The sequence below is a fragment of the Parambassis ranga genome, chromosome 17 (assembly GCF_900634625.1).
Source record: "Parambassis ranga chromosome 17, fParRan2.1, whole genome shotgun sequence".
NCBI lineage: Eukaryota > Metazoa > Chordata > Actinopteri > Ambassidae > Parambassis > Parambassis ranga.
Window position 1 is genome coordinate 17,934,906 of NC_041037.1, and position 22,552 is coordinate 17,957,457.

General features: G+C 40.4%; 2 long non-coding RNA genes across 2 annotated transcripts; both read left to right on the forward strand.

Annotated features, from left to right (window-relative positions):
• The first annotated feature begins 4,468 nt into the window (after positions 1-4,468).
• Positions 4,469-5,197, forward strand: LOC114450250 (uncharacterized). The gene is made up of 3 exons (XR_003672060.1): positions 4,469-4,531; positions 4,617-4,792; positions 5,148-5,197. It is a non-coding gene; the product is annotated as an uncharacterized LOC114450250 (long non-coding RNA).
• Positions 5,198-21,511: 16,314 nt separating this feature from the next.
• Positions 21,512-22,240, forward strand: LOC114450249 (uncharacterized). Its single transcript, XR_003672059.1, has 3 exons — positions 21,512-21,574; positions 21,660-21,835; positions 22,191-22,240. It is a non-coding gene; the product is annotated as an uncharacterized LOC114450249 (long non-coding RNA).
• Positions 22,241-22,552: the final 312 nt, after the last annotated feature.

Genomic DNA, 22,552 nt, shown 5'->3' on the forward strand with positions numbered 1-22,552 from the left:
TTTTAAGGTGATCTTTACCTAACCCCACACTTTTATGCCTAACCTTAACTGGGAGTTATTTTATGGCAAATCCAGCCTCAAACCTCAGACTTCTGAGTGAAAGTCCACCATGTTGCTTGTACCTCGAACATCCCTAACTCTGCCTCTTAGGCTATGTTCAGACTGCAGGTCTTGATGCTCAATTCGGATTTTTTGGTGTAATCCGTTTTTTGTTTATTTGAAGAGGATACGATGTCTCACAATGTGTGCTTGTGTGGCTTTGTTTATGTGAATGTCCAATCGTAGCCAACATAATTACAACCAAATAATATTAAAAAGAACGCTGAGAAGGAAGAGAGCAGTAGCTGCAGCGTCTGTGCAGAGATGTGTGTGGGTGTGGAGTGGTGGGATAGTGACGTGACTGCTTTTAGAGACACTGACTTCATTCATAACATTCATAATTTTAGAATGACGAGAACCTTTGAATACGTCTGCGAGCGCCTTTCTGTATCACTTTCATGGCAAGACAGTCGACATCTTCCTCTTCTGTGAGCAAGCTGTTGGAGTTTGGCTCTACTTCCAGGCAAAAGGCAATTGATGCTGAGAATACCTGGTTTCTGCCCGCTCCTTTCACTCTCTTTCACTGATGCAAAAGTCGGATATATGCCGCATAGCCGTTCAGACTGAGGTCGCATTGCAAAAAATGGGATACATATCTGATTTAGGACCACATATGAAAGTGGCCTGGGTCGGATATAAAAAATCGGAATTGAGCTGTTCAGACATGACAATATCAGATACAGGTCAAATTTGTGCAAAAAAAAAAATCAGATTTGGGTTACTTTGCAGTTACCTGCAGTCTGAACATAGCTATGTCCTTATTTGGATTTTGTTTGGCTGGTTTGGTCCCATGTTTTAATGACATTGGTCAATAATTTGTTTATTTTTTGTGATGACATGAAAAAAATAATTTCTCACTGTAGCTTTAGTGAGTGGAACTCCAATCAGCAGGCAGTGAGTCCAACCTAACTCCCAGGTTATCAATTATAGGCAGTGTGAGCTGCGATCTTAATTATGCAAAAATGTAAGTTTTTAATATAATTAAAACTAGCAAGTCATACAAAAGTTAATACCCCATATCACTCAGTGTCAACATCTCTACAGCTTGATGAAGAGAAGACAACTGTCATTAAAACAGCCATTTTTGAGAGCCAGAGGCATACAAACTAATACTTACATACTCACATCTGAGCAAATCTCCAAGGTGGTCCCTTAATTATGACACCAAAAGTATTCAAATACACCTTGTGGTTGCTGAGATATACTCAATTCATTTTGGGCATAGCTGATGCCTTAAAAAATAGGCTTGGGGTAGATAGGGTTAAGTGCTTCTTGAAGAGTGTTGTGTGTGTAAATATTTTATAAAAAATAACAGATTTTTCTTACATTCAAAAGCAAGACGGATGATGTGTGACATGCTGGGAGGTCATTTTGTTTTATTTTACCTTTAAAAATCATTTAAATGAGCATATTGTTATCAGCATGTTAATGGTGAGAAAAATGAAAAGAAGAAACCATCTAAGTGTGAATCTTAATTTGAGTAATGGCTTGTTAAATCTCATGTTCAGCATCACTTCATATATTAATTGAGGCCAAACCTGTGACTCAGGTGTTAATTATCACCTGTTTCATATCATACCACATAAAATGTAAAGCTATATGAGGGAGACAAAATTAAAAGCTGATTGTTTCTCTCTCTCTCTCTCTTGTATCTTGGATCTGAGGTACCTGATATACACATACTTTAAAGGTGTTTTTTTAATAGGGGAGACACATAAACATAAATCAGATGTTGTCACACACTGCACTGAACACTAAATAACAATTTCAATGTTTGCCTGAGTTTGGACAAAGTAATTAACCTGCATTGTGTCTGTTTGGGTTGTGTTTGTGAGAATTAAAGAAAGAAATGTGGGCTAAAGAAAGACAGCAAGAACAAAGACATCTGTTATAGCATAGCAAAGTATACATAGTGTAAAATGTATAGTATAGTATAGTATAGTATAGTATAGTATAGTATAGTATAGTATAGTATAGTATAGTATAGTATAGGCTTCATGTAAGGAGTAGCTCGTCACCTCGTTTAGAACACACATATGTGCTATAAAAGTATACATAAAAACTACTTAATACTTAATATTAATATTTATTCAGGCAGCCATGTGTGCATTTGTAAAACTATTTTCCTGACATAACTCTTTCAGCAAGAAAGCTTACAGTCACTTGAACCATGGTCCTCCCCCACTGACCTGCTGGCCCCCAGCCTTCATGCTCAGCAAGGTGGATTAATAAAATGTGAGCAGCTACAAGCTGTTGGACGTGTGCATGACAACAACAAGGTGTCGACTGAAATGAACTCTGTAGTGCTGTATTATTCTGCAGCTCTTACATCTGTGCTTGGACACCCTGACATGCTGACATTTACTATCATAACAGCAAACAGAGGCGTGTCAGCAGAGATGCTGGTGCTGAAGTGCTTTGGTGCCATCTAGTGGTCACAGTAAGAATGTACAATTCTAAAAAACTTCACAGCCAAAACAACATGTGTCCACTTTTGGATTCATTTTGGTCTGTGGTGCGGAATTCCAGAGACAACAATGACCCTGACAGAAAACTTGCAGCTGCAGTTGCAATCTACTGAATTACAATCAATCTTTAGCTCACTCTAAGCTGTTTTTAGTAGCAACAATCTCAGAAATGAACAAGCACGGGGCATTCTGGGTGATTTGTCTCTTGTTTTTTTCTCTTGTCTTGTCACTCAATTTCAAAGCAGGATGAACAGTGTAGTGAAGAGCAGACTGAACCAGGACACACCATAATGTACAGTTTACACCATTACCTAACAACAATGAGGTGGTTAAACACTGTATTGATGACTGGTCGATTAAATATTTATCATCTATATTTTTATGAGCATTTGTATTTTGTTAAATTCACTTTTTAATTAATATTTGTTTACCATATTATAAAATAGGCTCATTTCATATAGTATCTCTCATGTGTTAATTTCATACGGAGCACTTTGAAGGCCGCTGCCTGACAGCCTGAGAGCAGGGCCTGATTGTCCCGTGTTCCTTAGCAACGGTTGCTAACAACACTTCAGACAGCTGCCGCTGCGGTGTACTGGTGTCCTGCAAAGCTTCGGTGGGTTCCCAAGCGTACAGCTGGTCAGATAAACTTTTATTTATTCTTACACAGCACAACACACACATTTCACACACCTGATATAGTTTAGCTAAGTACGAGCAAGCTAAATATTTGATGTCTTCTGTAACACCGTTAGCATTTTGGTTATTTTGATGACCTGTGTATTTAAAATTAGATTTCAATATCTTAAATAGACTAAATAGGAATCGTGACAGAGGACAATGATATTTCCATTAAGACATTCGTTCATGTTTTCTTGTTTAAAGATTTGGCTGCATTTGGTATAAACATGTCTCGAAGAAGGTCGTCCTCGAGCACAGGTGGCACAGGTGATGTGTGTTTTTTTGTTTTTAAATCTTGTAATTATTATCAGTTGTATTGTTGTTTGGTTGAAATATCTGTAATGTTAAATAACGTTTTTAAACAGAGTTAGAGAAAGCCAAACTTGAGGACCTGCAGAGACGAGTGAGGACCATGGAGAGAGAGAATGAGGCCTACAACCGCAAGACCCAGAGACAAATCTACAAACAAGAGTGAGCGCACTTACCATACTGTAACTCACACACTGTATTTGTGTGTGTGTGTCTGTTGTATATCTGATCACATGTTGACTTGGATGAAGGCAGGAGATTGAGAATCTGCTGAAGGAGCAGGAGGAGCTCCGTGAAAAGCTCAGCGCGTGTAAGAGGCGCAAAGAGATGAAGACTGAGGACATCCAGCGTCTTCAGAAGCTGCTCCAGCATAACCATGCTTTGGATGAAGAGCTAGAGAGAGAGAGGCAAAAACAAAAGGACTTGCAGAGAAAGGTCTGACTGTATATCGTGTATGTATTTCATCATTTCATGTTGATTCATATTTTTTACTTTTGACTTTAATGCGGGCAGATTTCAAACCTGGAGTCCGAGATGATGGAAGCGAGAAGAGGAGCTGTCAGTCTCTGTGTTAGGTCAGAGGTACAGAGCACTCAGAAATCTGTGGAAGGAGAGCTGCACAGAGTGAGTCATCAAACTCATTGCTACAGCATAAACAAACAAAACAAAGCCATTCTGTTGTTTACTTTATGTTCATCTCTGTCCAGGCCACCACTAAACTCAATGAGCAGTTAGCAAAAAACAGCCATCTGAAGGAGAAGCTGCAGAGTCTTCTTAATGAGCGTCACCATTTCCAGCAGCAACACAACAAGCTGAACAAGGTTACAACTCTTATCATATCATCACCATGGGCACATTGTTGATTTCTCCTTCAACACTTTATTAGCAGATATATTTGTATCGCAGGAACTGCAGGAACTCCACAAGAAGAACGCAGAAGTTACCAACCAGATCAGCGCTGCTAACGAAGAAAGGTGAGCTCCTGAGACAGCCAGTTGTGTTAAATGGAAGGAAACCTCTGAGATGTTGCAGCTCATATCTGGAACTGGTATACATAAGGGTGGAGGCTCAGTCCAAGCTGACCGTGCTGAGGGAGACAGCGGAGAAGGAACACGCTCACTTTAACGCTGAGATGAAGGAACTGGAGCGGGTTATTGCACAGCAGAGCAGCCTGAAGAACTTCATGAGCGTCAAGGGCAGCGAGAGGAGCGACCACAAAATGGGAACCAGGCAATGTAAGAGGCAGGCGGCCCGCATGATGTTGTAGCTAATGTGTCTAAAGTTTTAGCAGTGCTAACAGTTCCAATAATTGTATCATTCATTTTTCATCAATGCAAAAAGCCACAGCGGAAAAGGACAAAAGTACAAACAACATGTGTTTCTCAGTAGAATTCATGTAGCAGGCAATAATGTTGCACACACAATACAGTTACACATTTGTGTGTCCTTGTGTCATTGTGAATACAGGCACTAAGACTAAAGAGAATAATGAATGATAAACATAACATTGTGATGCTAATGCTAACCCTGCTGATGAAGATGAGACTGGCGCCTCACTGATGTGAATCTGATGTGTTTTGTGTTTCTCAGTGTCAGAGCTGAAGGAGCAGAGGAGGGGGGACTCACAGGACGTGTCTCTGGACGTTCTGGAGGACATGTTTAGGAAACTTCAGACTGTGACAGGAGAGGACAACCTGGACCTGCTGGTGACCAGGTTCATCCAGGGTGAGTCTCATATTCTGCACACAGTTTATGTCAGGATTATAATCCTCTTGCATTTGTACATGAGTACATTCAGACCCCGTTCAGTCTTGTGTAATCAATCAGAACAGCACAAAAATCCAGTTAAAGCTGGATTAGATAGATCCACCTCACAGAGGTGGATTGAGCTGGGTTTGCTAAAATCTGGCTAAGGTCTGAACACGAATGTGGCTAGCGACATCATACTTCTGGGTTCATGGGGACAGTATCTGGGTCACGCCATGTGTAAAACATCCACTGAACTACCAAAGATTGAACTACCAGATTTGATCCCGCTCTAGCTAGACCAACTTTCTCCAGTCAGAAGGGGGTCTCATTAAATGGAAACACACTGTATCTCCCTGCTGTATTATGTATTGTATTGTTTCCCCCTGTAGGTGAGGAGGAGAACTTTGCTCTCTTCAATTTGGTGAACGAGCAAAACAAAGAGATTGATGTATTAAAGAATGAAATTAGCCAGGTGAGTTTGATTTGAAGGTCTCACACATTACAATGAACCTGTTGATGAAGATTCTCAGTCATCCGGGTCATTTTTATTCAGTTGGTTAAAGCAAAGCTACTGGACCTGTAGAAATTCTACAAGTCCAGTTGCCTTGCTGCAACCTTCTGAATTACATTGAAGACAGTGGTTTGCTGGGTCATTTATTTATGTATTTGTGCTGTGAATGAGTTTAGATCCAAACAAACATGGAGCAGGCTGAAGCCAAAGGTCGGCAGCAGGAGCAGGATTATGACTCTCGGCTAAGAGACGTCCAGGAGAGATTAAAGGAGGCCGAGTCTCAGGCAGAGGATTATGAAGACCAAGCCACCATCATCAGCAAAGTCCTGGAACAGATTAAAACAGGTTTTTTTCACAACCTTGTGACTTCCAGCTGTTAAATCGAGTCATCAGTTAGAACATTGATACTCGAATACTTGATATTCCTCCCTCTCACAGGAGTAAACAGCACCTTCTCCAGCCTAGAGTGTGACCGCTCACTGATTGATGACATGGTGGGCTCCTCCACAAGCGTCACCGACAACAACATCATGTCCTACCTGGGTTTAGTGGAACAGAAGACAGATGAGCTGCTCACCATCCAAGCGTTCCTCAGATCTAAAGTCTGCTACCGCTGCTTGTGTTTTCTCACTAATATTTGTTCATGTTTTCATTTCTGAACCTGAAATACAGTTTGTTTCTATAATATTTATCATTCTTACAGGATGCAGAAAAGGACTCTGATCCAGACGAATTCACTTTGGTTCAAGATCCAGAAGGTGCTGCTGTCAACAGGTCAGACTTTAGATCACTTCATTCTGACAGCTTCATGTTTGTCAGTAAATGATGTAAAAGTTGATGGCTGTGTCTGTGTTGACTCATCAGTGAGTGTGATGCAGAGGAGTCTTCCGATGAGGAATATTGAAGGGGGTGAGTTCAAGCAAAGTTCCTCTCCGAAATTAGTGTGAGATCATGTTCATCATTTGTTTGTGTTTATCTGGAAGTAATTTGTATGTTTTTTTGGTTCCTCCCAACAGACAGCAACAAAAGCCAGTCTGCAGAACAAGGGAAGTCAGAGGACACGTCCACCTGAGGAAGGCCTGGATGGATGTTTCTTATCCATGTCAACATAAGTTTGAGTTCAAATAAACAAAGTAGCCTATGCATGTAACAGAGTTCGAGTATTAAGTACATTAGATCCCAAAAATCTGAGGTGCACTCTAAACTACACTCTAAAATTCCGATGTATCAGAAACTCACTTACATAGAAGGATCTGAAAAGTTTTGAATGCTGTGATTTTGTCACATTTCTTCAATTGTTCTCATGCTGCTCACAAGCCACCAGTACATCCGTGGAACCTCTGGAAACCTCTGGTGACGAGCCATCGAACTCCTGGATAGGAAGACACAGCAGTTCCACCACTGTCAAATACTTGCTAAACATAAGATCCTAATTGAAAACATGATTACAGTGGTATGCAAAAGTTTGGGCACCCCTATCATTTCATGATAATTTGCTCTACCTTCCTAAGAGAAGATCACAGCGACGAGGTTTGTTTCCTCCAGAGATGCAGACATCTGAGTGTTTTCCAGATTGACATCCTTAGAGTAGAGATTTATTATAATAAAATTTAATGTAAAAAATGTAATGTGCAAAAGTGTTGGCACCCTTTTTATCACATTCATTTCAAGACCTGTAGGGGTTTATAAAGCAGGTTGAAGCACAAAACTGCTTTGATTAGCTTGTTAGATCTTCAGTTACAAAGACAGCTGGAATCAATCATGAAAAAGCTGTTTAACATAGGTAACTGCTGCTGTACTTGTCCTAGGTTCTTTCTTAGAGAGTAGACACATGGGGGCCTCTAAACAGCTCTCCGCTGACCTAAAACAAAGATAATTCATTATCATGAATTAGGAGAAGGGTACCAGAAATGATGTGAAAGGTCTGGACTGTCTGTCTCCACTCCCAGAAATGTAGTGCAGGAATGGAAGAGCACAGGAGTAGCCACTGTAAAGGATAATATGTGGTAGGCACAAATAAAGATAAGACTGAACTCCATGAGAAGAACTTATTGCCTACATTTTGGTGGAGCCTGAACCCCCTTAAGAGCAACAGAGGCAAGAAAAATTCCCTTTTAACAGGAAGAAACCTTGAACAGGACCCGGCTCATAAGGAAGAACCTTCCTGCTGACAGTCGGCCGGGTGGAGGAGAAGAAGAGGGAGACAGGACAGAGAGGATGAAGGAGAGAGAGAGAGAGAGAGAGGAGCAAACATGCACAGACATCATACATTACCCAGATAGCAAACCTTTTGGCTGTGGCTTGGCATACATCTGGCATTTTTTGGTTGTGTTTTGGCACAGCATAAAGGCTTTGGCCAAACTTTGGCATGGTTATGGATTACCATAAAAGACACGAGTTATGGCATATGTCTGGTTTGCCAAAACCCTGGCATTTGGCTTCATTGTGGTGTGGTTATGGCTTACCTTAATACATCAAAAGGCGCCAACGGTATTCCATCATATGGCTGAGTTATGGCATATGTCAAGTCAACCCAAAGATTGTGTAAAGAGCGGGACAGCATCGTGACGTATTCGGGTTGCATTTTGGCATCTTTCTGGCAAGCCAAAAGACTGACCGATGCTACTAGCGTATCTCTTCATGATACCGTGACGAGAGGGGCATGGAGCAGAATTTCAACGGCAGGAATTTCCGGATTCGTTCGACCCCGTTGCCAGCAACGTTGAACGTTGGAAAAGATAGACCCAGTTTGAGTAAGTTGAGTAAGTTTTGTACATTTATTTTGAAGTGTAAACTGTTTGTTGCTAATATCCGTGTTGATCGATAAAATGATTTATTATATATATACGTGTACACAATATAGTAGACAGCAGGGTGGTAGTTGGGGTGAGAGGGGAGGATGCAGAGGATAGTGGTGATGATTGACTGTGGCAACCCCTAAGGGAACAGCTGAACAGAGATGAAGAAGGATGATTCAATCCTATTCAATACTGTCTTTACATATTATTTACATAATATGTGTATTTCAATATGTATGCAATTACAGATAATAATAATTGTTATTATTTTCACAGCCAACAAGAGGGAAGAGAAGAGGAAAGTGAGGTTCCAGGCCCATCTGGGCTCAACACTGAGGCATCACCTCTCCTTGTTGTTATTTTTATTTTCTTTACCTAATATTTGGTTGGACTTTCATTAATGTACATTAGTTATTAGTTATTATAATAAAAACTACTCTATTTGGAGACAAAATCATACATTTTGATGTTTTTTTCTATTGATTTTACACTGTGCATAATGGTAGAAGTTGATGAAGTGCAAGGTAAATTCATACCCAAAAGCTCCAGTAGATGGCAATAGACTAGTGAAATGGATATAAATTGTATTTTCCAGCCAGTTTCCACTGGAAATGAGTAAGCTAGCTATAGCTATAGTAACCTATTTGGCAATGTGGTGCCAAATTGTGCCAAACTGAGTGTCCGCCTGGTGATATCCTTACTAAAACCTTTGTGAAGGCTTTGCTCTTTGTTCAAATTCTATCAAATTTGGTATATTTGTAGCCAAGGAATAGCTGAATGTGATCAATGGCATCTGTGTACATAGAATCATTGTTAGCATAATGTTTTCCTCTGTCAAATAGGAAAAAAACTCAGGCGAGGATAAAATTACATTTCTCCTGTAGTTTTTTCTAATTTACTCAGGCATACTAATAGACACAATATTTTAAACACTGGAAATGCATTCTCTGAGGTCCCTAGATGTCCCTAGACACCAAGAACATGCATATGCACATTATTATTGTGGTGCATTTCCTCATTTTCTTCGGGAATGTCTTTTTAGGTGATTTTTTCTTTTAATATGGCCAGGGTTTAAAGGGTTATTAAACGTTTCGATTTCCCAAAACAGTTCAAATGTAAACTTCAAAGTTAAACTTTAGGCCGTGGACACGGAGTTTTAACTGTATGCATATGACAGGTACTACATCATATAATACATAATTGTAGATATCAAATATTACATTCGTACTCAGTAACATTCGGTTATGTTATCCTGTCGAAATATTTCATTTACAGACTATGTTGCTGTAAACATAGCCGACGTTAGCAATTACCTACTGTCACAATGTCTTATGTACGCAAGCAAGCTAACGGCTAACACCAGTCAAACATGCATGCCTAAATACCACTAAATACCACTACACAGAGAGCACAATGCCGAACGTTTGCTTCATTGTCTTTTTTCAGAAGTAAGGGGTTCTATCACACTGAAGGGCACACTTAAAGCCCATATAAAGAAAACCAAGACATTTAAACTGTCGACTGAGATTTGTTTATTGTTATTTCTAGTACAGCTTATACATACGCGACATCGCAACAAAACCGGTCTTGTTCTGTCAGAAAGTGTCAAAAGAGAGTGAATAAAATTGTCAAAAACATGTTACTGGCTACCAAAAGAGTGCAGTCTTATCGCTGCAATTCAAAAGTTATCTCTCTTCTTCTCCTCCTCTCATCCTGCTGCTCCAAATGTTTACACACAGGCACAAAGATGGCTCGTTGTAAAGCCCCGGCCCTAAGCTTTCGATTGATACCTCGTTTGACCAATAGAAAGAGCTACAGCCAATCCCAACGAACGGGGATTGGCTGTTTGTCCCCCTATCACACGAGTCTACTTGCTTACATGCTAAATCTGATCCAATGAGTGTGTAGTGTGTGGAGCCCATCAATAACGCGATAACCGAGAGGCGTTAAATGACAAACAGAAAAGTAGGAAAAAAGAAGGAAAAGTTTGCAAACAGTAAATAAAATGTTTATATAGATTAGATGAGTTGTGTTGACGTGATTATAGTTATTAAATGTAGTGTTTTTCTTCTCTCTCTCTCTCTCTGTTTTCAGTGCAGAATGGCTTGCAATCAGTGGCGAAACACTCGCAAAAGAGCCATTAGAAGAGTTAATGCCACCCTTGATTCCTTGGAACCCTTATCTGGCAATTTTGAGACAGAGTTAGCTCAGGACAATGATGTCGAAAACTCATCTGTCAGTTCTCAATTGTGTGATGTAGACATGACTGAAGAGGGTGTTAGAAATGAAATTGAACATGATGTCCTGCGGGTCCTGCTCAAGGTTTCTTCCTCTTAAAGGGAGTTTTTCCTTGCCACAGTGCTCTTAGGGGGGTTCCTGTGAAGCGCTTTGAGACAATGTCTGATTGTAATATGCGCTATATAAATAAAACTGAATTGAATTGAATTGAATTGAATTGAAAGTTCTGATGATGACAGTGTTTCCCATTCCAACCTAGAATCTGATTTATCAGACTGGGCAGTTCGGTTTCATATATCTTTAGCTGCTCTCTCAGCACTTCTCTCCATACTCAGGTTTTATCATCCTTTCCTTCCAAAGGATGGCCGGTCTTTGCTAAAAACAAAAACAAATTACGATCTGGAAAATGTAGCCGGTGGTTCTTTCTACTATTTTGGAGTCATAAATTCATTTACTAAGATTTTTGAAAAATTATCAAGCAAAGTTCCGGATAGACACTTGTTTAAATTACAGTTAAATATTGATGGGTTACCACTTTTTAAAAGTTCCTGTGTTCAGTTCTGGCCAATTTTGGGCATGTTACAGGATCTAGATTGTTTAAAAAGACCTGTATTGATTGGGCTGTTCTGTGGTCAATCCAAACCAACTTCCTTGGCAGAATATTTGGCGGCTCTTGTTAGTGAGCTAAAAAAGTGTGCAGATGGATTTGTCATAGCTGGAAAGACATATTTTATCAAAATAAGTTCAGTCATATGTGATGCTCCAGCTAGAGCTTACATTAAAGCCATCAAATCTCACACTGGTTATTCTGGATGTGACAAATGTGTTCAGTCAGGTGTTTACAAAAACCACCGTATGACTTTCCCAGATATGCATGCTGTTTGTAGAACTGATGAGCATTTCCAAAGTTGTAGGGATGAAGATCATCATCAGGGACACTCACCTTTTTCTGAGTTGAGTATTGGTATGGTTAGCTGTTTCCCCCTCGATTACATGCATTTGGTGTGTCTTGGTGTGGTACGCAAACTTTTAGATTTGTGGATGGGTACTACTGGGCCTCAGTGTTGTCGTATATCTGCTGGTCAAAGCAGCATCATATCTGACAAACTGGCTCAATTAAAGGCTTTTATACCAGTTGAATTTGCCAGGAAACCAAGAGCACTACACGAGAGACTCAGGTGGAAAGCAACTGAACTGAGACAGTTTCTTTTATATACTGGTCCAGTTGTTCTCAAGGGTGTGTTACCTGAGGAGGTGTACAGTAATTTCATGTTGCTTTCGGTGGCCATTCACATTTTAGCTAGTCCTTCGTTATGTCTTGTTTTAAATGATTTTGCTCGTACATTACTCTTCTCATTTGTGGAACATTTCAGTCACTTATATGGCAGCCACTTTGTGGTATACAATGTACACGGTCTAGTTCACCTCAGTGACGACGTCAAAGTTCATGGTCACTTAGACCTCATTTCTGGATTCCCTTTTGAAAATTATTTACAAACATTAAAAAAAATGGTCAGGAAACCACACAGCCCTTTGTCACAAGTAATCAGGCGTGTCTCTGAATTGGACAGTACTGAAATGAATGATGGGAAACAAAAGACCTTTGCCAAACAGCAGCACAGAGAAGGACCAGTCCCTCAGTCAATGGGCACCACTGTAAAGCAGTTCAAACAACTTTTTATGGATGGTGTTGCTATTAAGACCTCATATGGTGACAATTGCATGAAAATTGATAATGATATTGTTCTAGTGCAAAACATTCTGCTTTATGAGGGACTATACTATGTCATGTACAAGAAGTACACAAAAAAAGATAATTTTTTTAGCTATCCCGTAGACTCCTCTGAAATAGGCATCCTTGCTGTTTCTGGTCTGTCATCAGAGATTAAATGTGCACAACTTAACAGGATAGAAAAATATGTCAGAGTTCCATTAGAGACTGGGGGCAGCTTTGTTGTTGTTCCCCTTCTACACCTTAATTAATCCCCAACTATATTATTATAGCTGTATATTGATTTAGTAGCCAAGACTTCCAAGCAGTTTTGTTATTGTTTTCTGTGATGTAAATACTAGGTGCTTCTATTAATGCATTTGGGAAACACTGTCAGTTAGACTGACTGCTAGAGAAATTTAGTCCATAACCTCTTTTCATCATAATACACACACAATTGCTATTATTAAAATGTCATCTATCTTCGCCAAAATATTAAAGGTGTGTAATTTTCCAATGACAGATGTAGTCGGATTGGCTTACATCTGGCTCAGGTCAGAACGCAAATACGGCTAGTGAATCCCACTAGCTCTGTGATACTTCCAGGTTCACAGGGACAGTGTCCGGGTCGCATACAAAAGCCACATGTAAACAACCGTCGAACTACGACAGCTTTGCCCCGAGTTTATTTTCGACGGGGCTACAAAGGAATAAACTGCTTTTTGAACCGAAAAAAACCCCAAAAGAACAAGAGACACAGGACAAAAAAACAGCACGACGCATAATAATAATAATGCATTGGTCTTATATTGCGCTTTTCTGCTCTGTTGGGCAGGCACTCAAAGCGCTTACATTGAGATGCATTATTCTTTCACACCACATTCACACAGTGGCAGTGGTGAGCTACCAGTGGTAGCCACAGCGCCCCAGGGGGAGACTGACGGAGACGTGGCTGCCAAGGTGCGCCTACGGCCTCTCCGACCACCGCCGCATGCACGCACGTGGTCCTGTTGTGGCCTGAACAGACTCTGTATATTACGAGGTGCCACCTAGAGGTTTGGAGGACAACAATCAAGCCGGATTAAGCTGGATTGAGCGCGGACACATGTGTTTTAGCCAGGTTTGAAAATAGGTCTGAACGTATCCAGCTTAAAGGCTATCCAGTATCAATCCTACACTAGCTGGATTGACTTTCTTCAATGTGAACCTTAGTGGGCTGTACACAGGGGCGGAGTGGGACAACTTTTCAGCTCGGGAGTTTAATGGCTAAGACTGGCCCATTATTCACCACATGAAAAATTAGCACGTATTTTTACCACAAAATATATGTTTTATTACAGTATGGAAAATATTAATAAATAACAAATAAATCCTGGCCTGCTTCTTCTTGTTCCTGTGCCTGTTTTTGCTTTACCCTGGACTACTGCAGACTCACTGGACACTGTCATTCTTTCCCTTCTCTCAGCATCTGCCTCACCTATGAAATAATATATAAATGGAAATGCTAATGCCAGGACACAAACAGCATCTTTGTTATGTTAATGTTAACACAATGAACAGTCCTGAAAAACAACTTTTGTTACATCTTTTTTACTTACCAGCACTCCATTCAGATGTGCCTGGGCCCTCCCTAATTTCGGTTTCATCAATATTGTCTGCCTGGCTTTGCTCCTCAGATGATACAAAAAGCAAGCCATAAGGGAATTCTTTTACAGCACACTTACTGAACATTAAATTATTTAATTATTATTCTTCTTATTATTATTTATTAAATTATTTAGATAAGGCTACACTATTTAAATATATTATATATTAGGCCTATGTAAATTCATTTTAATAGCCATTGCCTATGTAGCCTATACAATGCATGAATATTTATTTTTTAAATGTTAGTCTATTGTTTAGTTTAGTTAGTTACTAATTGTGGTAACGTGTGTAGCTGAATGTATTTATGCTAGTTTTAGTTAAATTATCAATTAGGCCTAACGATATATGTCCCTTATCATTTGCCTCTTCTGTCTTCTTGAGAATATGTCAGTGAGCTTTGCACATTTGGCAGCATCCTCAATCAATGCAAGAACTTTAACCTGGCTTTTTCAGCCCACCTGGTCTCTTCCTATCCGTTTTTACCCGCTTCTCAGCCTCCTGGCCTGCTTCGCTTCTCTGTCGTCTCGACTTTTGGTAACAGTGAGCTATGCAAAGGGGTGTTTGTGTGAAATGGTAGCTCCCAAACTCCCCTCTGTCATAAGAGACAGGTCGATTCAGCGCGAACAGCGCTGCAAAGAATCGTTTATATTCTACCATGATTACTACTATTCTTCGTCGCCGACCGGCCCACCGGGAATCCTCCCGACTCTTCCGATTACCCACATTACACCTTACATAAGTGATGCCAAAAACTGAATTTTTTTGTTGTTGTTGTTGTTTTTGTAGAGTACAAACCCTACACACAAATGAAAAGAAGCAGATGTCACTTAAAAAGAATGTCAACCCTACAACCTGTGTCTATTACTGTGTGATGACTGACAGATGTGACGGCTAGCTGTGAATTATCCTAACACAGGTTTGAAGCTGCAGCCAGCACTTCATTAGTCACTCCCAATGGCATAAATATGAACATCCTGTGGGGTACAACTAATTAGCTCACGTTGCTGCCAGCTCTTTTTTTTAGCATTACAAGGCTGTCAGTATGAGGCAGGTTGGCGAACAAAAATGTCACTGGTTCTAATTCCCAGTCCAGCTGGGAGATCTTGGCAGAAAAAAACAAAATGACAAAAATCAGTGCTGTCCCTCAGCATGACATTTAACCCCCACCTAGAGTGTTTTTATTTAAAAAGAAGGGCAATGGCTTTTATTAAGGACACTGAGATCATGTTCTCTGTATTTTTGCAGCCTTGGAGGAGATTACGGAACACGTTATTTTTTTTAAGCAAGCATTTGATTTATGCCAGCATGTAAGGACATATTTAATATATGGGATACCACAGTGGAGCTTGCTGGCAGTTATATCCTAATTGCTTATATACATTACAGTCCATGTTTATACTTGTTTAATAGCTGGGCAAAGAACAGCCTGGGGGCAGAATCAGTGCACCCCGTGGACTGCTTTAACTCCCTGTTACACTTTCGGGTCTGCCATTCACAAATTTGGTTGTTTGTCATAAACATTATTACTTTAATTTGCATGTCCATACTGAGCTGTGGGAGACCCTGACACACAGTGTGCACCCACAGTGAACCCAGAGTGCAGGAAGAGGAGTAGATTCTCACATTGATGAGAATGTAACAACAGAATAAAACGTCTAAAGGTTAATGAGTTCAACTGCGAAGGCAAAAACATCAAACTCACAAAATGGGAGCAGGTACGAGACATAGACCAACTGACAAAGACAAAAGGGGGCACAGGACTGTGAGCCCCCGTTACACATACACAGGTATCTGTAAAAAGACTTTTCCCTTCGTTTGTGCCTTTCATTTACACATAAACTAACTAACTATTCTAAAAACTCTGGCAAAAGTGGAGAAAAACAGTTTGCGTCAGTCTGCGTGTCAGTTTGTGTGACCTTCTTTTGTGTAGTACGGCTCCTAGAGCAGCTGTTGTCTAGTAATGTAAGCCTTCCGGGTAGCATTTGCATTTCTGTTGGTGTGAGCGCTTTTGTACATGTTTGCATACAGCTCCTCTTACTGTGTAGAGGAGCAGAGACATATTAGGTCTCCAGGTTCAGCAATTTTGGAACAACTTCTGACACAAAGGCTTCTGATTGGCTTGCACGGCTTTCTCCTTCTTCCTACACTGCCATCCACAGGCCTGGCGTAGTCATGACAGCTCTTGGGAGTGTATTTACGCGTGTTAATGTAAACGGAAACTTTTTTGAAAATGATGATGTATGGAAAATAGAGGAAAGGAAATATTTGCTTTTCAAAATACCTGGCTATGTGTAAATGGGGTGTAATACACAAGGCGGTAACAAGACACAGGTGAGAACAATCAGGGCAGGGCAGGTAATCAACACACATACACAAAGGGAAAACCAGACTTTCAAAATAAAACAGGTGCTGTGCTTTACAAATTAATCATAAAGGAAGCAGACAGTGTGTGTAAAACCAACTAAAAGGGGGATCATGACACAGTATCTAATTAACTATATTATTTATTTAAAAAAAGCCCTTTGCTTTCTTTATGGAGGTTGAAGTGACCCTAGTCAATATTTCAGTTGTGTTCACTATCGTGTTTCTCCTTGTGTTTTAAGGTGATCTTTACCTAACCCCACACTTTTATGCCTAACCTTAACTGGGAGTTATTTTATGGCAAATCCAGCCTCAAACCTCAGACTTCTGAGTGAAAGTCCACCATGTTGCTTGTACCTCGAACATCCCTAACTCTGCCTCTTAGGCTATGTTCAGACTGCAGGTCTTGATGCTCAATTCGGATTTTTTGGTGTAATCCGTTTTTTGTTTATTTGAAGAGGATACGATGTCTCACAATGTGTGCTTGTGTGGCTTTGTTTATGTGAATGTCCAATCGTAGCCAACATAATTACAACCAAATAATATTAAAAAGAACGCTGAGAAGGAAGAGAGCAGTAGCTGCAGCGTCTGTGCAGAGATGTGTGTGGGTGTGGAGTGGTGGGCCGCTGGCGAGCAGGCCAACACAACCAATGCAGAGCAGGGCTGGCAGGGCTGAGCAGAGAGAGAGCCATCAGTGCTGGAAACTGGCTTTTAAACCTAGCCGACCACGCCCCCGCCAGGTGGCACCGTAATCAAGAACACCTGAGAATAGGGAGAGAAACAAGGGAAGAGGAGGAGGCAGAGCTGGGAGCAAAGTTAAAGGCCCCAGACACAGACGAGATCCAGCCCACTCAGGGGCCGTCACAATAGTGACGTGACTGCTTTTAGAGACACTGACTTCATTCATAACATTCATAATTTTAGAATGACGAGAACCTTTGAATACGTCTGCGAGCGCCTTTCTGTATCACTTTCATGGCAAGACAGTCGACATCTTCCTCTTCTGTGAGCAAGCTGTTGGAGTTTGGCTCTACTTCCAGGCAAAAGGCAATTGATGCTGAGAATACCTGGTTTCTGCCCGCTCCTGTGTCACAGAATTGTGACGTCAGTCTTTCACTGATGCAAAAGTCGGATATATGCCGCATAGCTGTTCAGACTGAGGTCGCATTGCAAAAAATGGGATACATATCTGATTTAGGACCACATATGAAAGTGGCCTGGGTCGGATATAAAAAATCGGAATTGAGCTGTTCAGACATGACAATATCAGATACAGGTCAAATTTGTGCAAAAAAAAGAGATTTGGGTTACTTTGCAGTTACCTGCAGTCTGAACATAGCTATGTCCTTATTTGGATTTTGTTTGGCTGGTTTGGTCCCATGTTTTAATGACATTGGTCAATAATTTGTTTATTTTTTGTGATGACATGAAAAAAATAATTTCTCACTGTAGCTTTAGTGAGTGGAACTCCAATCAGCAGGCAGTGAGTCCAACCTAACTCCCAGGTTATCAATTATAGGCAGTTTGAGCTGCGATCTTAATTATGCAAAAATGTAAGTTTTTAATATAATTAAAACTAGCAAGTCATACAAAAGTTAATACCCCATATCACTCAGTGTCAACATCTCTACAGCTTGATGAAGAGAAGACAACTGTCATTAAAACAGCCATTTTTGAGAGCCAGAGGCATACAAACTAATACTTACATACTCACATCTGAGCAAATCTCCAAGGTGGTCCCTTAATTATGACACCAAAAGTATTCAAATACACCTTGTGGTTGCTGAGATATACTCAATTCATTTTGGGCATAGCTGATGCCTTAAAAAATAGGCTTGGGGTAGATAGGGTTAAGTGCTTCTTGAAGAGTGTTGTGTGTGTAAATATTTTATAAAAAATAACAGATTTTTCTTACCTTCAAAAGCAAGACGGATGATGTGTGACATGCTGGGAGGTCATTTTGTTTTATTTTACCTTTAAAAATCATTTAAATGAGCATATTGTTATCAGCATGTTAATGGTGAGAAAAATGAAAAGAAGAAACCATCTAAGTGTGAATCTTAATTTGAGTAATGGCTTGTTAAATCTCATGTTCAGCATCACTTCATATATTAATTGAGGCCAAACCTGTGACTCAGGTGTTAATTATCACCTGTTTCATATCATACCACATAAAATGTAAAGCTATATGAGGGAGACAAAATTAAAAGCTGATTGTTTCTCTCTCTCTCTCTTGTATCTTGGATCTGAGGTACCTGATATACACATACTTTAAAGGTGTTTTTTTAATAGGGGAGACACATAAACATAAATCAGATGTTGTCACACACTGCACTGAACACTAAATAACAATTTCAATGTTTGCCTGAGTTTGGACAAAGTAATTAACCTGCATTGTGTCTGTTTGGGTTGTGTTTGTGAGAATTAAAGAAAGAAATGTGGGCTAAAGAAAGACAGCAAGAACAAAGACATCTGTTATAGCATAGCAAAGTATACATAGTGTAAAATGTATAGTATAGTATAGTATAGTATAGTATAGTATAGTATAGGCTTCATGTAAGGAGTAGCTCGTCACCTCGTTTAGAACACACATATGTGCTATAAAAGTATACATAAAAACTACTTAATACTTAATATTAATATTTATTCAGGCAGCCATGTGTGCATTTGTAAAACTATTTTCCTGACATAACTCTTTCAGCAAGAAAGCTTACAGTCACTTGAACCATGGTCCTCCCCCACTGACCTGCTGGCCCCCAGCCTTCATGCTCAACAAGGTGGATTAATAAAATGTGAGCAGCTACAAGCTGTTGGACGTGTGCATGACAACAACAAGGTGTCGACTGAAATGAACTCTGTAGTGCTGTATTATTCTGCAGCTCTTACATCTGTGCTTGGACACCCAGGACATGCTGACATTTACTATCATAACAGCAAACAGAGGCGTGTCAGCAGAGATGCTGGTGCTGAAGTGCTTTGGTGCCATCTAGTGGTCACAGTAAGAATGTACAATTCTAAAAAACTTCACAGCCAAAACAACATGTGTCCACTTTTGGATTCATTTTGGTCTGTGGTGCGGAATTCCAGAGACAACAATGACCCTGACAGAAAACTTGCAGCTGCAGTTGCAATCTACTGAATTACAATCAATCTTTAGCTCTAAGCTGTTTTTAGTAGCAACAATCTCAGAAATGAACAAGCACGGGGCATTCTGGGTGATTTGTCTCTTGTTTTTTTCTCTTGTCTTGTCACTCAATTTCAAAGCAGGATGAACAGTGTAGTGAAGAGCAGACTGAACCAGGACACACCATAATGTACAGTTTACACCATTACCTAACAACAATGAGGTGGTTAAACACTGTATTGATGACTGGTCGATTAAATATTTATCATCTATATTTTTATGAGCATTTGTATTTTGTTAAATTCACTTTTTAATTAATATTTGTTTACCATATTATAAAATAGGCTCATTTCATATAGTATCTCTCATGTGTTAATTTCATACGGAGCACCTTGAAGGCCGCTGCCTGACAGCCTGAGAGCAGGGCCTGATTGTCCCGTGTTCCTTAGCAACGGTTGCTAACAACACTTCAGACAGCTGCCGCTGCGGTGTACTGGTGTCCTGCAAAGCTTCGGTGGGTTCCCAAGCGTACAGCTGGTCAGATAAACTTTTATTTATTCTTACACAGCACAACACACACATTTCACACACCTGATATAGTTTAGCTAAGTACGAGCAAGCTAAATATTTGATGTCTTCTGTAACAGCTAGCAAGACATGCTACGTTAGCATTTTGGTTATTTTGATGACCTGTGTATTTAAAATTAGATTTCAATATCTTAAATAGACTAAATAGGAAACGTGACAGAGGACAATGATATTTCCATTAAGACATTCGTTCATGTTTTCTTGTTTAAAGATTTGGCTGCATTTGGTGTAAACATGTCTCGAAGAAGGTCGTCCTCGAGCACAGGTGGCACAGGTGATGTGTGTTTTTTTGTTTTTAAATCTTGTAATTATTATCAGTTGTATTGTTGTTTGGTTGAAATATCTGTAATGTTAAATAACGTTTTTAAACAGAGTTAGAGAAAGCCAAACTTGAGGACCTGCAGAGACGAGTGAGGACCATGGAGAGAGAGAATGAGGCCTACAACCGCAAGACCCAGAGACAAATCTACAAACAAGAGTGAGCGCACTTACCATACTGTAACTCACACACTGTATTTGTGTGTGTGTGTCTGTTGTATATCTGATCACATGTTGACTTGGATGAAGGCAGGAGATTGAGAATCTGCTGAAGGAGCAGGAGGAGCTCCGTGAAAAGCTCAGCGCGTGTAAGAGGCGCAAAGAGATGAAGACTGAGGACATCCAGCGTCTTCAGAAGCTGCTCCAGCATAACCATGCTTTGGATGAAGAGCTAGAGAGAGAGAGGCAAAAACAAAAGGACTTGCAGAGAAAGGTCTGACTGTATATCGTGTATGTATTTCATCATTTCATGTTGATTCATATTTTTTACTTTTGACTTTAATGCGGGCAGATTTCAAACCTGGAGTCCGAGATGATGGAAGCGAGAAGAGGAGCTGTCAGTCTCTGTGTTAGGTCAGAGGTACAGAGCACTCAGAAATCTGTGGAAGGAGAGCTGCACAGAGTGAGTCATCAAACTCATTGCTACAGCATAAACAAACAAAACAAAGCCATTCTGTTGTTTACTTTATGTTCATCTCTGTCCAGGCCACCACTAAACTCAATGAGCAGTTAGCAAAAAACAGCCATCTGAAGGAGAAGCTGCAGAGTCTTCTTAATGAGCGTCACCATTTCCAGCAGCAACACAACAAGCTGAACAAGGTTACAACTCTTATCATATCATCACCATGGGCACATTGTTGATTTCTCCTTCAACACTTTATTAGCAGATATATTTGTATCGCAGGAACTGCAGGAACTCCACAAGAAGAACGCAGAAGTTACCAACCAGATCAGCGCTGCTAACGAAGAAAGGTGAGCTCCTGAGACAGCCAGTTGTGTTAAATGGAAGGAAACCTCTGAGATGTTGCAGCTCATATCTGGAACTGGTATACATAAGGGTGGAGGCTCAGTCCAAGCTGACCGTGCTGAGGGAGACAGCGGAGAAGGAACACGCTCACTTTAACGCTGAGATGAAGGAACTGGAGCGGGTTATTGCACAGCAGAGCAGCCTGAAGAACTTCATGAGCGTCAAGGGCAGCGAGAGGAGCGACCACAAAATGGGAACCAGGCAATGTAAGAGGCAGGCGGCCCGCATGATGTTGTAGCTAATGTGTCTAAAGTTTTAGCAGTGCTAACAGTTCCAATAATTGTATCATTCATTTTTCATCAATGCAAAAAGCCACAGCGGAAAAGGACAAAAGTACAAACAACATGTGTTTCTCAGTAGAATTCATGTAGCAGGCAATAATGTTGCACATACAATACAGTTACACATTTGTGTGTCCTTGTGTCATTGTGAATACAGGCACTAAGACTAAAGAGAATAATGAATGATAAACATAACATTGTGATGCTAATGCTAACCCTGCTGATGAAGATGAGACTGGCGCCTCACTGATGTGAATCTGATGTGTTTTGTGTTTCTCAGTGTCAGAGCTGAAGGAGCAGAGGAGGGGGGACTCACAGGACGTGTCTCTGGACGTTCTGGAGGACATGTTTAGGAAACTTCAGACTGTGACAGGAGAGGACAACCTGGACCTGCTGGTGACCAGGTTCATCCAGGGTGAGTCTCATATTCTGCACACAGTTTATGTCAGGATTATAATCCTCTTGCATTTGTACATGAGTACATTCAGACCCCGTTCAGTCTTGTGTAATCAATCAGAACAGCACAAAAATCCAGTTAAAGCTGGATTAGATAGATCCACCTCACAGAGGTGGATTGAGCTGGGTTTGCTAAAATCTGGCTAAGGTCTGAACACGAATGTGGCTAGCGACATCATACTTCTG